General features: G+C 45.5%; 1 protein-coding gene and 1 long non-coding RNA gene across 3 annotated transcripts in view; one reads left to right on the top strand and one right to left on the bottom strand.

Annotated features, from left to right (window-relative positions):
* The window catches only part of CCBE1 (collagen and calcium binding EGF domains 1), a 244194-nt gene that overhangs the window by 61979 nt on the left and 168365 nt on the right, over positions 1 to 13850 (bottom strand). The window lies entirely within an intron of this gene.
* On the top strand, positions 340 to 6966 carry LOC309639996. Its single transcript, XR_014251973.1, has 2 exons — positions 340 to 3202; positions 4786 to 6966. It is a non-coding gene; the product is annotated as an uncharacterized lncRNA (long non-coding RNA).

The raw sequence follows: 13850 nt of genomic DNA, 5'->3' as shown, positions 1-13850 counted from the left end.
ATGAAATAATGACAAATCAGTTACCTCCAGGGGCCAAAAATATTCAACTTTATCTGGAGTAAATAATATGTGCTCTGCTGTTTGTGATCAAGAACTGGGAGATTCAGATAATCTAGGCAAGTTGTCCAGGACTGTTCAGTGATGCTGCTGGAACCAGAATCCAGGGGATGCATGGCCACTCGGCCACCCTGCCCAGACTAAGTTGTCCCAGGACATTCATTCTCGACCCTTTCTTAGTGGCAACATAGGCCTCGGCATTTAGGAGGCCTGAATGAATCAAAACTATTAACAAATACAAAAACGTGGAGACACTGAATGGTATCACAGTATGCACAACTCTTTTTTTTTTTTGGCTGTTTGGGTCTCCGTTGCTGCACGCAGGCTTTCTCTAGTTGTGGCGAGCGGGGGGCTACTCTTGGTTGCGGTGCGCTGGACTCTCACTGCGGTGGCTTCTCTCGTTGCAGAGCAGGGGCTCTAGGCCTGTGGGCTTCAGTAGTTACAGCACGTGGGCTCAGTAGTTGTGGCATGTGGGCCCTAGAGCGCGTGGGCTCAGTAGTTGTAGCTCATGGGCTCTAGAGCACAGGCTCAGTAGTTGTGGCGCACGGGCTTAGTTGCTCCGCGGCATGTGGGATCTTCCCGGACCAGGGATCGAACCTGTGTCTCCTGCACTGGCAGGTAGATTCTTAACCACTGTGCCACCAGGGAAGTCCTGGACAACTGTTTTGAAGTCAGGCAGAACTGGGTTTGAAACCTGATTCCACCACTTCCTCGTTTCATGAATACAAGTTATAAACTTACACTTCAGTTTCTTCTTCTGAAAAATGCAGTATCAATATATACATTGTTAGGGTTATTTTGAACATTAAATTAGATGGATAAAGCACTTGGTATAGTTCCTCTTATACAGGAAATGGCCAAGAAAGGGCCAATGATAATGAGAGCAGTAGCAATAGTAACAGTAGTAGTGGTTATTGTTGTTGTTACTCTCTTCTGTCTTCCTTCAACGTATGGAGTTAAAGTATATATTAAATGAATATTTATATGTTTTGATGAAGCCCTGTGAAATATGGGAAAGCCTGAAGATTAAACAGTATGTTAGTTTACACTGAATCAACTAATAATTGAATGTTGACCCTGGGAAGTAGAAAGAATCGTAAGATAAAAAGAGCTTACACAATCACTTGTATAATCACTTGTGTAAAGACACAGAACATAAGAAATATTCAACCACAACATGGTCTTTGAAAATAATAAAATGCTCAAGATGTCAAAAGGCACTCAAGTCTGCCCCAAATTACCAAAGGACAGGGCAGGCCCAGCCTGGGGTGGTCTGGGAATTGTTTGCGGAGTCGGATTTGGATCTTACAGGATGATTAAGTTGTATCCTGACAGGGAAGAGAATGGAAGGCCACTCAGGGCAGAGACGGGGCATCCAGAAAAGCATGCAGTGGTGTTGGTTATCTTGGCTGTAGGAACGCAGCACAGAGATTTTTGCTACATGGTAGTAGACGGCAACGCCTTATTAGCTAAACCCTCGAATTACCCAGGTACCCTCAAGCCAGAGATGACAGTCACTGCTGTCCACAGCCCCCTTCTAGGCAAAACCACTTCGCCTGCACTTGCTTCTGACCGGGTAGCCTGGATGGTCCTACTTCGCACCAAGAGGCAATGCTCTTGCCCGTCTAGGTTGAGAAGATTGGAAAGGGGCACCTGAACCGTGGGTGGCCAATCCACCCACCTCTCCCAGGACAAAACTGTGAGCTGGACCAGTCACGTGCTCCGGTCCAGGGCTCTCCACCAGCAAACCCCAGTGAGCAGGCTGGTTGGCCACGGCGGTACAGCTGAGGCTCCGGAGTTGAGAAAGATCTGGAGAGACCACAATGAGCGGAAGCTTGAGTGGACTGAGGAGACTGGGCACTGGCCAAATTCCTGAGAGAAGCGGAGACTTCGGGAGGGAGACGAGGGGGGAGCCACCCCAGGGCCAAGCCATTTTCTGACATCTCCTCCGTCCTGACCCCAGGCATCCTAACCACAACTCCTTTCATCCCTGAGAGTCAAGTGGCATCTCGGTTCTCTGTAACCAAGATCTTGTTCTTTCCCAGTTGTCCTGGTAACACAGCAAAGATCCAGTTTTTGGAAGCCATAGTATAAAAGGCTTTTGATTTGGGGCTTAATTCCAGGTAGGGTTTCCACAATTGCTGTGTTTTATCCAAAGAACAAATTTCTGTTTCACGGACAGAAGTCACTCCCTGGATGGTGACAAACATTAACATCTTCATTAACCTGCAGACACAGCCCTTATCACACATGAGAATTGGATTCTGTCAATAACAGTTGAACCTCTAGGTGTTTCCGGCATTAGTGAATTATTTACTGGCAACCTTGAGAAGGAGTTGTAGGTGAGGTTTAAAAAATGGGAAACCAGCTGTACCAGGCAGAGCAAAGAGGAGTGAGAAAGCATGTTTCATAAACGTTGAGTTTTCTTTAAATAACACGGAAGTTCTAGTGTCTCTGGCCACGTGAGCGCATAATTCACTGGCAATGCCCCATGCTCTCTGTCTTCTGTTTGGCTTTCCCTGGGGTCTGGCTCTTTATTCCAGACAAAAGAATCCCTTGTGTGGGTTCCATTAGAGGGAAGTGATAAGACATACTCAGAGGCACCGCTGTTTCACGCAGCTGACCCCTCTTTGCTGTTGTATTATTAACTGACTCCCCTCCACCAGATCTTTGAAACGCTTTCTAATCTGGTCTCCTGATGTAATCTCAGACCAAGGAGCTCTCAGAAGTTGGAGAGCACAGCTTTTCTTCCCTATCCCAAGTATGGCATTTAAGATAAAGAGCAAATAGTGCTATGTGATTAAGTGATACATGTATACTTGAAAACTTGCCATGACAGCTTTAGTGTTGCGTCCTCACACAGCCCAAGCCCTGCCAGAAAGCCTAGGGACAGAGGATTCATTTCACTTAACTCCAGGGGACAGCAGGCAAGAGGCCATGAGGAGAACTGGGGACCCAAAGAAGACACCACTATTTTAGGGCACTGACTGTAAAAAGGATGGCGTTGAACTCAGAGGAGTAACTCTTTGATGCAATTTCAGGCACTATGGTAAAGTGAAGAATCCCAGGTACCTGACGGGAGTGACGCTTCTGCGATAAGGGAAGGAGTGGAGAGTGTGTTTTGATATTTAATGAATGACACTAGGTAAGCAACTGTCTTCTCACGCTGGACCTGAGGTACCACTTCAACACTGGGGAGATCTGGAGATCTCTCGGGGGACTGGAGTGTGTTTACGTGTGGTGGCAAGACGGGGCGATGGTGGTGGGAGTGCAGGTGTAGACCAGAAGGGCCTTCCCAAGGAGACACCACTGCTGCTCTGGGCACTTCCCGCTTGGCCAGCATCTTTCTGGCATCCTGGGGGTTCTGGACTGCTGTGCAGAAGGCTATCGGGGGGTGTGTGTTATGGAATTAGGGTCCACTTCCAGGTGCCCCAGCTCTACAACATAGGGCTTAGCCCTCCAGCAGGGGCTGCCCTGAATCAAGAGCAAAGTCCCTGGAGAAGGGAGGAAAACTAGCCTGAGGACCACCTAGGCCCCCCTCAGGTCTAAGGATGCCCCTCAGTGCCAAGCTGAGCACAGCCCTCCTCCACAACTGTGCTGATGGGCCACATGCTGACCAGCTGGACCCAGAGCACAACCCCCTCCCATAGATCCCGGGAGGCCACCCGAAGTGCCAGTTTCTCACCTCGTGACTCACTCTGGAAGACGGCCATTGCGACACCCTCCCCCCCACCCCCCCGGCGTTCTGTATTTCCAGTCGCGGAGAACACAGCTCCGACAGCGGCGGGGACCTTCTGAAGGAGGTCAGGCAGGTCCCGGGTAGGGGATTCCCTTTGGCTTGTTGGCTGCTTTCTGCTAAAACAGACCATGACTCTAGTCGGCCATGATCTCCTGAGGATCCTCCTGGGGGGAGCCTCCCAGCAGGTGCAGGACCAGGGACAAGAGCTCCGTCCACAAGCTGCCCACGACGCCCTGCCAAGTCCCCATCCCACCTTCCTAGGGTGGAGGCTCCGCCTGGACCCGCCCTGCTAAGTCCCCATCCCACCTTCCTAGGGAGGAGGCTCCGCCTGGACCCACCGTCTGATAAAACCTGGAAGTGGGGCGGGGTTGGCCTTAGCCTGGAAGGCAGTGGTGGTGGAAACAGCAACAGCAGCGCTAACAGGGACTGCTCGGCCCCCGTGCGAGGCCTTGCGCTATCGTGCCCTCCGGCAGAAGCCAACAGCCCCAGCCTGCCCGCCCTTCCTCCAAAGGCTGTGCTCCCACTGCCGTCGGGGGCCTCTGCCCCGGGATGTCGGAGCTGCAGGAGGGTATTTGCTGTGGCTGGTTCCCAGAGTGAGTCACAAGCTGAGAAACTGCCACACCCTGTGGAGTGTCATCAAATCCTCACCAGGAGCAACAAGACAATTTGTGATTATTCCCCTCTCACAGTGGAGAAACTGAGTGCCAGGGCTCAAGAATCTGGCCCAAGGCCATACTGTGAAGAAAGGTTAGAGCCAGGACCTCAGTCCCCAGAGTCTGAGGCTCAGAACACTCGCTCAACTAAAAAAGATCTGAATGCAAAAAAAAAAAAAGATGAAGAAATACTTATGCCCAGGCTCAACCTCTAAATGATTAAATCGGAATCTCTGGAGCTGGAACCAGGGAATCAGCATTTTAAAAAATCAGCCAGGATTGAGAACCAGGGCTCTAATGCCTTGAAATCTGAATGTGTCCTTTCTTTCCATCCAGGCGGAAGCTCCTTGGGGCAAGACCCTTAACGCCGAGCCCAGGCCTTGCACGTAATCAGCACTCGTGGAACATTTGCTGAGTGACTGCATCCTCACCTGAAAATCCAAACAAACCCGGGGTAGGATATGGGGCATGTTTTGCTTTGTTTGTGTGAGGTAAGAGTCATGTGTGTGTCATCTGGATTTGGGCAACCCGAGAACACAAATTCCAAAGAAGATAAATCCCCCCACCCCCAGCGCGCTAACGGCCCAAGAGAGGAACAGGCTGTGTTGTTGGTTATCTCCTGCTTTCAATTAAGGAGGCTTCAGCCAGATTCCTTTGTGTGCCTCTGAGGCCCAAGCCTTGTAAATGGCACACTTTCAATTATTTATCTAAACAAAGGTGAGCCAGAGGGCAGTTGTAAACACTCGCCTGATGAACTTGAGCCCAGCTCTGAGCCCTTGGAATTCTCAAGCTTACATGACTTGGTTTTGTGGATCCAGTTTCCTTGGCGGGGGAAAAAGAAAGAAAGAAAGAAAGAAAAGGAAAAAAAAGAAGGAAAAAAAACGGCACACTATTTAGGAGGCCATAAATTCCATTTCAGAAATGAAAGGCATGCCAGAGCCGAGCTGCAAGGATGCCGGGCTTTGTGGCTGGTGGTGATCTGCTTAAATCAAACAGTCATAACTCACTGGCAAGGAAGCGGACCGCTGAATCCCTTCCAGTTTTGCACTGTCTTCCCCATCAAAGGATGCATAACATTCTATGTCACCAATGAATAATAAATCCCATCAAAAAGGAACACAGAACCAACAGCGATCCACAAATGTAAGCGGAGAAAAGGCCGTGTCTCATAAGTGAGGACAGCCTTCTGTTTCGCTGTCAGCAAGACAAGTGCTCTTCTTGGGGATGGGTCTGTGCCTACTGCCTGTGATGCGCGTATGACCCAGACTGCTGTGCCATGGGTACAGCTGATGGCCGAGAGTGAGTGAGCAATGGGAATGACTCCTGTGGAAATCAAGTACCCCTTCACTTGCCATCAGCGTCAGCTGTAGCAAAAGAGTGATTTGTTAACAATAAACCAGCTGGAAGTCAGGGCACCTGGGTGTTAAGAACAGCAGCAGCAACAGTAACAACAGCTACTGTTTGAGTACATATTATGTGCTGAATGCTCTGTACTACTGTACCGTGGAGAGGCACTATCCTTACCAGGCAAAGGTCCAGAGAGATGAAGCAATTTGCCAGGTCACAGGACCCATAAGTGACAGGGCTGGAATCTGTACCCAGATCTGCCCGACTCAAAAGCCAGGGTTCCTAATCATGCTGTTATACAATCTCCCTAGTCCCAGGACAGACACTTGAAAATATTTCTGGAATTCACCTCTCTTCTCTATCCCTGATCCTGACGACCTTAGTTCAGACCTTAAACTCTCTCACCCTTACCATTTTTATAGCCTTTTAAATTCACCTTCCCGCCTCCACTCTTTCCCTCATCCCGTCAAGTGCAAATATTTAAAAATATACCTATCACCCTATGTGATATCGTCTCAAGTCCAGTCCTTTGCAAAGCACAGGTGGTCCCACTCCACCTCTTCCGTCGCCATCATCCCCCACTGTGACCCAGTCTCCTCAAATGTCCATCTCAGAAGATCCCTTGTGTAAAACATCCTGTCTCTTCCTTCCGATCTCACTTATTTACATGTTTGTCTCTCCACCCAGACTGAGCTCCTAGAAAGCAAGAAGCTTGTCTTGTTCATGCTTGTGATTTCCCCTGGATCTGGCAGAGGGCGAGTGCCAATGTACATTACCTAGCTGACTCACTGATTGAATGAACAGAACCTCAAAGCTAGGGAAAATAAATTAGCAAAGATCACTGAATTTTTGACAACTGACCATATATGCATGGGGTCTCAGTACAATCATTCTTAACAATTCCTTGAGTTTTATAGATTTTACTTATCTCTGGAATAACCACAAGAAATTCATTTAAAAATTAAATTCTAGCTTAAGACATGTTTCCTTGACATTTTAGTCTAGCTTTCTTCCACTCAAAAGTATTTTCTTCACTAATAGTTAGCTATTAGCAGTAGTATCTGATCCTAGAATGTCTACCTTTTCCTTTCCTAGCCTAAATGCAGTTTTCTTGATTGAAGAGTCTGGTTTAATTCCTTGTTTAAATAAAGAGCCGGTGCCTGGATTAAACTGACCAGCGTATTATATTGGGTGTGCCTTAGATGTATTAAGACAGTTGCATTTTATGTCTTGCGTTTCAGGGCTAGGTAGGCTCCATGGCAAATACACTCAAATGGTAACTGCCTATCGTGGGTTGGCCAAAAAATTTGTTCGGCCTTAAGTAAAAATAAGACACATTTTTCATTTTCACCAAGAACTTTACTGAATGTACTCATTAACCAAACAAACTTTTTGGTCATCCCAATAGAATCGGCACTGTCTTCCTGCCTTCCCCCAGTGTGAGCGGGAACTTAGCTAACCTCTGCCCAGGCTTCAAGATTTATCTCCATTTCCTCCCTCCTCTTGGCTGTGGCCCTGGCTCTGAGCCAAGCAGGACATGACTTCCCCCCACCCCCGCCGAACTTCCATAACCCTTGCTCTCTGTGCCCCTCGGCCCCTGTTCAAGGTCATGTGTAGCAAATCACAGTGGAAAGGACACTGCCATGGGAACGTCACCCCTGCTGTACCACGAATACATCATGGGGCTCTAGGTGATGGATTCACCTCTCTGGCCCTTGGTTTACTCACTGCAAAATGAGGGAGTTAGACTAGTTGGGTTACATGGCTTCTACGCTTCCTTCCAGCTCTAAAAGTCTATGAAAACGTGCCAGATAGCTTTTTTTTTTTAACATCTTTATTGGAGTATAACTGCTTTACAATGTCGTGTTAGTTTCTGCTGTATAACAAAGTGAATCAGCTGTACATATACATATATCCCCATATCTCCTCCCTCTTGCATCTCCCTCCCACCCTCCCTATCCCACCCTCCCTATCCCACCCCTCTAGGTGGTCACAAAGCACCGAGCTGACCTCCCTGTGCTATGCGGCTGCTTCCCACTAGTTATCTGTTTTACATTTGGTAGCATATATATGTCCATGCCACTCTCTCACTTCGTCCCAGCTTACCCTTCCCCCTCCCCGTGTCCTCAAGTCCATTCTCTATGTCTGCATCTTTATTCCTGTCCTGCCCCTAGGTTCTTCAGAACTTTTTTTTTTTTTTTAGATTCCATATATATGTGTTAGCATATGGTATTTGTTTTTCTCTTTCTGACTTACTTCACTCTGTATGACAGACTCTAGGTCCATCCACCTCACTACAAATAACTCAATTTCGTTTCGTTTATCACGCCAGATAGCTTAATCCTAGTTGAAAGTTCCCTAGAGGTGTGAAGGTGAAATGCAAAATAGAACTTTGGGCCACATTCAAACTGTTAAGAGTTAAAAATAATGATTTGGATATTATGATCCTCTACATTTTCCAAAGGACCACCACGTGATGACATCTTCAAACTAAACATGCCACCAAGAGATGGCCCAGCAGGGTAAGGGTAACTGATGCTGTAGGTTTTGTTAACTATACTGTGAAATGTTCATCATGATAAAGTTGGGTTCTCACAATTCCACACAAACTCAGAATTACACACACAAGTAAAACTACTTAAACATTCCTTTCAGGCACGATCAACCAGTGTGCATCCAAGACATAATGCTTTAGATTAGCCAAATATACACCCCCCAAAATGTGAAACATAGATGCTCAGATTTGATTCCTCCAAGGATGAGCTTCAAACTGTAAGTAATTTGGCAAGAGACAGAGTCTTGCAGAACCAGCATTCTTCTTACTAAATTACACAACTTCTTATCTTTTAAAATAATTTATAAAGACATGTTAGAATGAAAACAAGATAACAGTCATTCAAGAGAAAAGACAGATGTAGCAGCATTTAGGCTCAAGAGAGCTTCGATGGTTGCATACTATGTTTAGGGCTAATTTGCCTGGCAGCTGAGCCCAAAAGGGGAGCTAAGAGGACTTAGTTCTGATACAGGTTTTTACAAGAGGGAAGAAATTTGCCAAGGAGATGTTTATCACTCAGAGTCCCAACTGGAAACAGAAGTCACATTAAAATTAGGATAATCCAGTGAGGGGCTGTTTACAAAGGGACTAAAGTACAAATATGTGAGCAGGGTGCAAGGGAACCACAGGGCAAGAAAGGAACATGGGGTTGACCACAGAGGAGCTATTGCCACCTGTAGTGGATTAAATACCGTCTCTCTTCCCCACCCCCATACATTTGTGTCCACCTAGCACATGATCTTATTTGGAAATGTGCAAAGGATGGAGATGAAATCATACTAGATTAGGTCGGGACCTCAATCCAATGGCAGCGTCCTCATAAGAGACAGAAAAGCAGAAAAGTTCACATAGAGACGCAGAGAATGTGACCATTTAAGACAGAGGCAGCGATTGGAGTGATGTGTTTACAAGCCAAGGAATACCAAGGATCATTAGCAGCTACCAGAAGCTACGAGAAAAGCATGGGATATTCTCCTTCAGAACCTTCAGGAGGAACCAACCCTGACAACACCTCAATTTCAGACTTCTGGCCTTCTGAACTGTAAGAGAATAAATTTCTGTTGTTTTAAGCCACCTAGCTTGTGCTAATTTCGTTATGGCAGCTGCAGGAAACTAATATACCACCCCATTCCCTAAAAGGATGAAAGGAGGGAGAGTAACTGAGCCCAGTGGGAGAAAATGTGTTGAGGTCATTTTAAGTGGAGCAGTGACCTTCCATCAAGGGATAGAGCCAATCAGAGGCAACCTTGCAAGAAGAGAGCCAGAGGAATATATGTCCCGACCTCAATCTCTTTCATTCCTCCCTCCAATCCCCACCTGGGGCTCCCCACTGGTTACACCCAACAGGAAGCCAGAGGATGTGGTAGCCCTGCTGACACAGGCAGAGAGCAGGAGGTGGGAGAGTGGAAAGCATATTTGGAGGGGTGGACGAAAGCTACCAGCACGAGATGAAATCTCGCAGGGATCATTTCTGGGATGACAAAGCTGAAAAGTGTCAAGTTAAATCTTTCCTTCCTGTAAAGTGACTATTACTGTCCCCAGAAAAGAAGATGTCGATCTCTTTCCTGTACCAGGTCCTCTTCTCGTTCAACACTCTTGAGCCAAGGTTTCTCTAGCTCAAGCTCTGTTTTGGCCCCTTTGTTATTTTCTTCCAGCTCCACACATAGCCTTCATCATGGCCTTCACCATAACTGATGACCCCCGCATCCGCCCAATCTCTCACTCCAGCTCAAGTCTGTTTCCAATGACCTTGGGAAAACTTCGCAAGATCTCTCACGAACTGTTCAAAGTCAACACGTTTGAAAAAAATCAACCATATCAATCCTCTTTCCAAAACCGACACTTGTCTATGAAATCCCTCGTCTCATTTCTCTAAACCATCTCACCTTAAACTCTCCCGTTCATTCCCTTTCCCCAGACATCAAGGTCCTGTCAGTTTTCATAAGGACGCTGGGCTTCCACTCACCTCTTTTTCTCCGTTTCAACAACTCCCACTGCTTGCATTGAGCCACATCTATCTACATCCGGATGACGGCCAACAAGCTCTGAGCTGGCTTTCCCAACTCCGGGTTCCCAGGCCTTCCAATTTCATCACGGCCAAGGCAATATTACCGTCCTTCTCATACCAAACCTACGTTTAAATTCTCCAGTGACCCTTTCTGTGTCATGTCCTCCCCTGTCAGATCCATAACCCTCTCCCTGGCTTCTGACAATCTTCACATTCCAACTCCATTCTACTTTTCCAACCTCACTTCCCATCATCGGTCAAGAAGAACCTCGGTACCGCCAGGCTACTGCCTCTCTTGTCCTAGCCTCGCGCTGTGTTCATGCTTGTCCCTTTATCACCCGATGAGACCAGTTACCTATACTTTGTAGACCGGGGTCTGCCACGAATCCAACAGAACTGAAAGCATTTCTCAAAAATCTTTCAACAATACACACAACCAGCATTTCCTTTGTGATCAGTATTAAATATGTACCTAATCAGAACGCTTTATGTCTTTCCCTACATCCTTCTTTTCCAGATCAACCTACAAGCTATGTGCTATGGCAGTTCATGCTCCTCTGGGCTAAGGAAGATATTAGAGCACAGATTAAGAGTTTGGGCTTTGGAGTCAGACCAGAGTTAGAATTTCAGCGCATCCAGAGGCTATCGGTGTGACCTTGCAAGTTACTGACCTCCTCTCTGAGCTTCATTTTCTCATTTGTGAAATGGCAATTTGAAACTTGCCTCAGTGTTATTATAAAGGCAAGAATTGCTAATTTGTGTAAAACAGTACACTGCAGGCATAAAGTTAGGTTCTTCATAATATAAACAATGAACAGCAAAGTCACATAACTTATACTCAAGGCCAACGTGAAATTAGTTATTAACCTCATGCAGCCAGATACGGACATCTGGTTGCTGGATTACATCATAAGGTCCCCGTTTCCATTCCCCTTGTCTTTTTAACACCAACATTCCTGCTCCGCCATGCTGGATCTGGGAACCAGCAGAAATAAGCTTCTAGGCCATGGTTATTCCAAACAACCAAACCCAGAAATCAGTGCTTCTGTGGATCCCAAATTGTCCTGTATCCTCAATAAACAGACTCTGAGAAACTGGCCACAGTGGGTAGTGGCTGTCATATTATTTCCAACAAATATATCAATGTGGATAGCTACCTCCTGGCAGCTTAACAGTCAAAATCAGGCTAACTGAAAGGTCATCCATGTGAAGATGCAAACATGAATAAAAAATTATATGTATATATTGCAGTAGCTGTAATGGATAGTAATCTAGTTTGATCAAAACTTTTCATGATACTTTCTATAAAGTACTGGCTATTGTTTAATACATAAAGGAAAATTCCCGCAATTCAAGTTTTATTCTTACTGTTGTGCGTTCACTGATGCATTATAAATACTAAGAAAATACCAACATTTTCATTTTGAATGTAATTAATACAAGGGGACAGAAAAGGAAAAACAACAAAGAATTTGGTCCTTAACCAGAACCCCTCATGGGCACACACTAAAACCATGAGATTTTCGGACACATTTGGAATCTAGCACATTTCTTAAGTTTGCAGAGCACGCCACACCAAAGGGGAACTTCAGTGCCTCATGGAAACAAGCCAGAATCATACAGGAGGGGATTAGGAAACAATTATTTCATGTGTGCTTTCTAATGACCTTCCTGAAATCCAGATGGTTTATTTGCTCTGAAAGTATTTTAGATAGGGCTGATTTATTGAATGTCATTATTAATGAGCTGGGTGAGAAACGGAATAATTGTTTAAGTGACCCAACATGCTTTCAAAGTGATGGAACGATTTGTTAAGTTGCAAATTGCATTCCATTCCTGTTTGCGGTTGCTGACATGAACATAAACATTTTCTTTGTTAAGTGAAATTTGTCATGGTTTGCCTTTAGTTTAGTGTAGTTAAGGCAGCTTCTAAATCAACTTTTTTTTTTGTTTTCTTACTATAAAGTTTATGATTAGTATTTTAAAAATTATGTACTGAATATCTTACAGCACAGTATGTTTTCTAGTTAAGCATGGCTTTGGAATTAATTATTAACTTATCTTCAGGATAACGACAATTCTGAGGAAGCAAAATTATGACGCGTTACAAAAGCATCTTAGTTGGAGGCTTCAAATCTCCAACCTGATGACAAGCTTCCTCCATGTGGCATCCCTCAAACGTGTAACTTTTGACAATTGATAAAGAGAAATCAATCAGCCCCTGGGCAAACTCTTTGAGGTAATATTTGGAAATATCAAAAAAAATACCTATCTCATAAAGCAAGTATGAGTCATCATAAAAAACAGACAAACAGTGATGGAATAGCGATTTTTAAGGGGAAGCCTGGGGAAGAGAGTGACTGTTCAAATTTCGCTGCCAGCAGAATTGGAAGCCAACAGAAAAATCCATGAACCTGGACACCAGGCCACAGTGATGCTGGGAGTTCAGGTTGTAAACTGTGAGCCATGGTCGCTATGGTCACCACGAGTCCAAAGGCTTCCAACACCGGAAGCCCAGTCTGGAAACATCCTCTTATCTGACCATGAAAGACAGAGGTTCTTAGGGAGCAGTGGCTCTTGTGTTGCAGAGCAAGACCATCAATTCTTCTGCATGACCATCAATTTTCCCTACTGTGGGAATGATAGCGAATGCTGGGACCATTTGCCATATTTTGTTGTGTGTGAGTTCTGAGGGAGGGAATATGGTGATAAATTTATTAGGATTTCATTATATTTCTTCATCTCTCCTCCAACCCTCCCCTTGTCTTTAGTTCCAAACCCTTATCAACCTCTGATCTCTCAGCTTGTTTTCCCTTACTACTTTTGTGACATGTTTTCCTAGTAAATAGAATGATCTTTAAAAAAAAAAAAAAAAGCCAATTGTTCCTCTCCTCAGACTCCCCCAATGACATCCCACTGCACACAGAACAGCTTTCAAGCTCCCCGCTACGGCCGGTCAATGTGATCAAGTCCCTGGATTCTTCTCTGAATGAGGGTCCCCCCCTGGCTCCCTGCACTGCAGTTACATGGGCCTGTTTCTGCCACCTTCTTCATTTCATAACCACGCCCCATCACTCCTGGTATTCTTCCTCTTCCTTAGACATAAGAATGCCAGAATTTCAGCCATCTATGTCAAGTGTGAGTAAAACAATTCTGCAGGAATGCTGTTGTATCTATGGACGGGTCACATGCATTTTATATACAGACATGCTTACTATGCAAATTCAGCTTCAAGACAAGTCCCCATCATTCCTCCCCCCCAAAACCAGATCCCTATCCCTAAGCTTCTGCTGTTTTGAATCCTGCAGCCTCTACTGTTGATGCCAATACTATATTTCACTGAATCTGAGACACTATTAATTGTAAGAAGCACCATTATTTTATGTAACAAATAATTTGTCAAACTGACAAGGCTTTATCACTGAAATTCTTTTCCACTTACAAAAATACCTCTTTCAATCCTAAATAGACACAGATTGTCATATAGTGACA

The sequence above is a fragment of the Balaenoptera physalus genome, assembly GCF_965194825.1.
Source record: "Balaenoptera physalus genome assembly, chromosome: 12".
NCBI lineage: Eukaryota > Metazoa > Chordata > Mammalia > Artiodactyla > Balaenopteridae > Balaenoptera > Balaenoptera physalus.
This window is presented reverse-complemented; position numbering and strand designations above follow the sequence as displayed.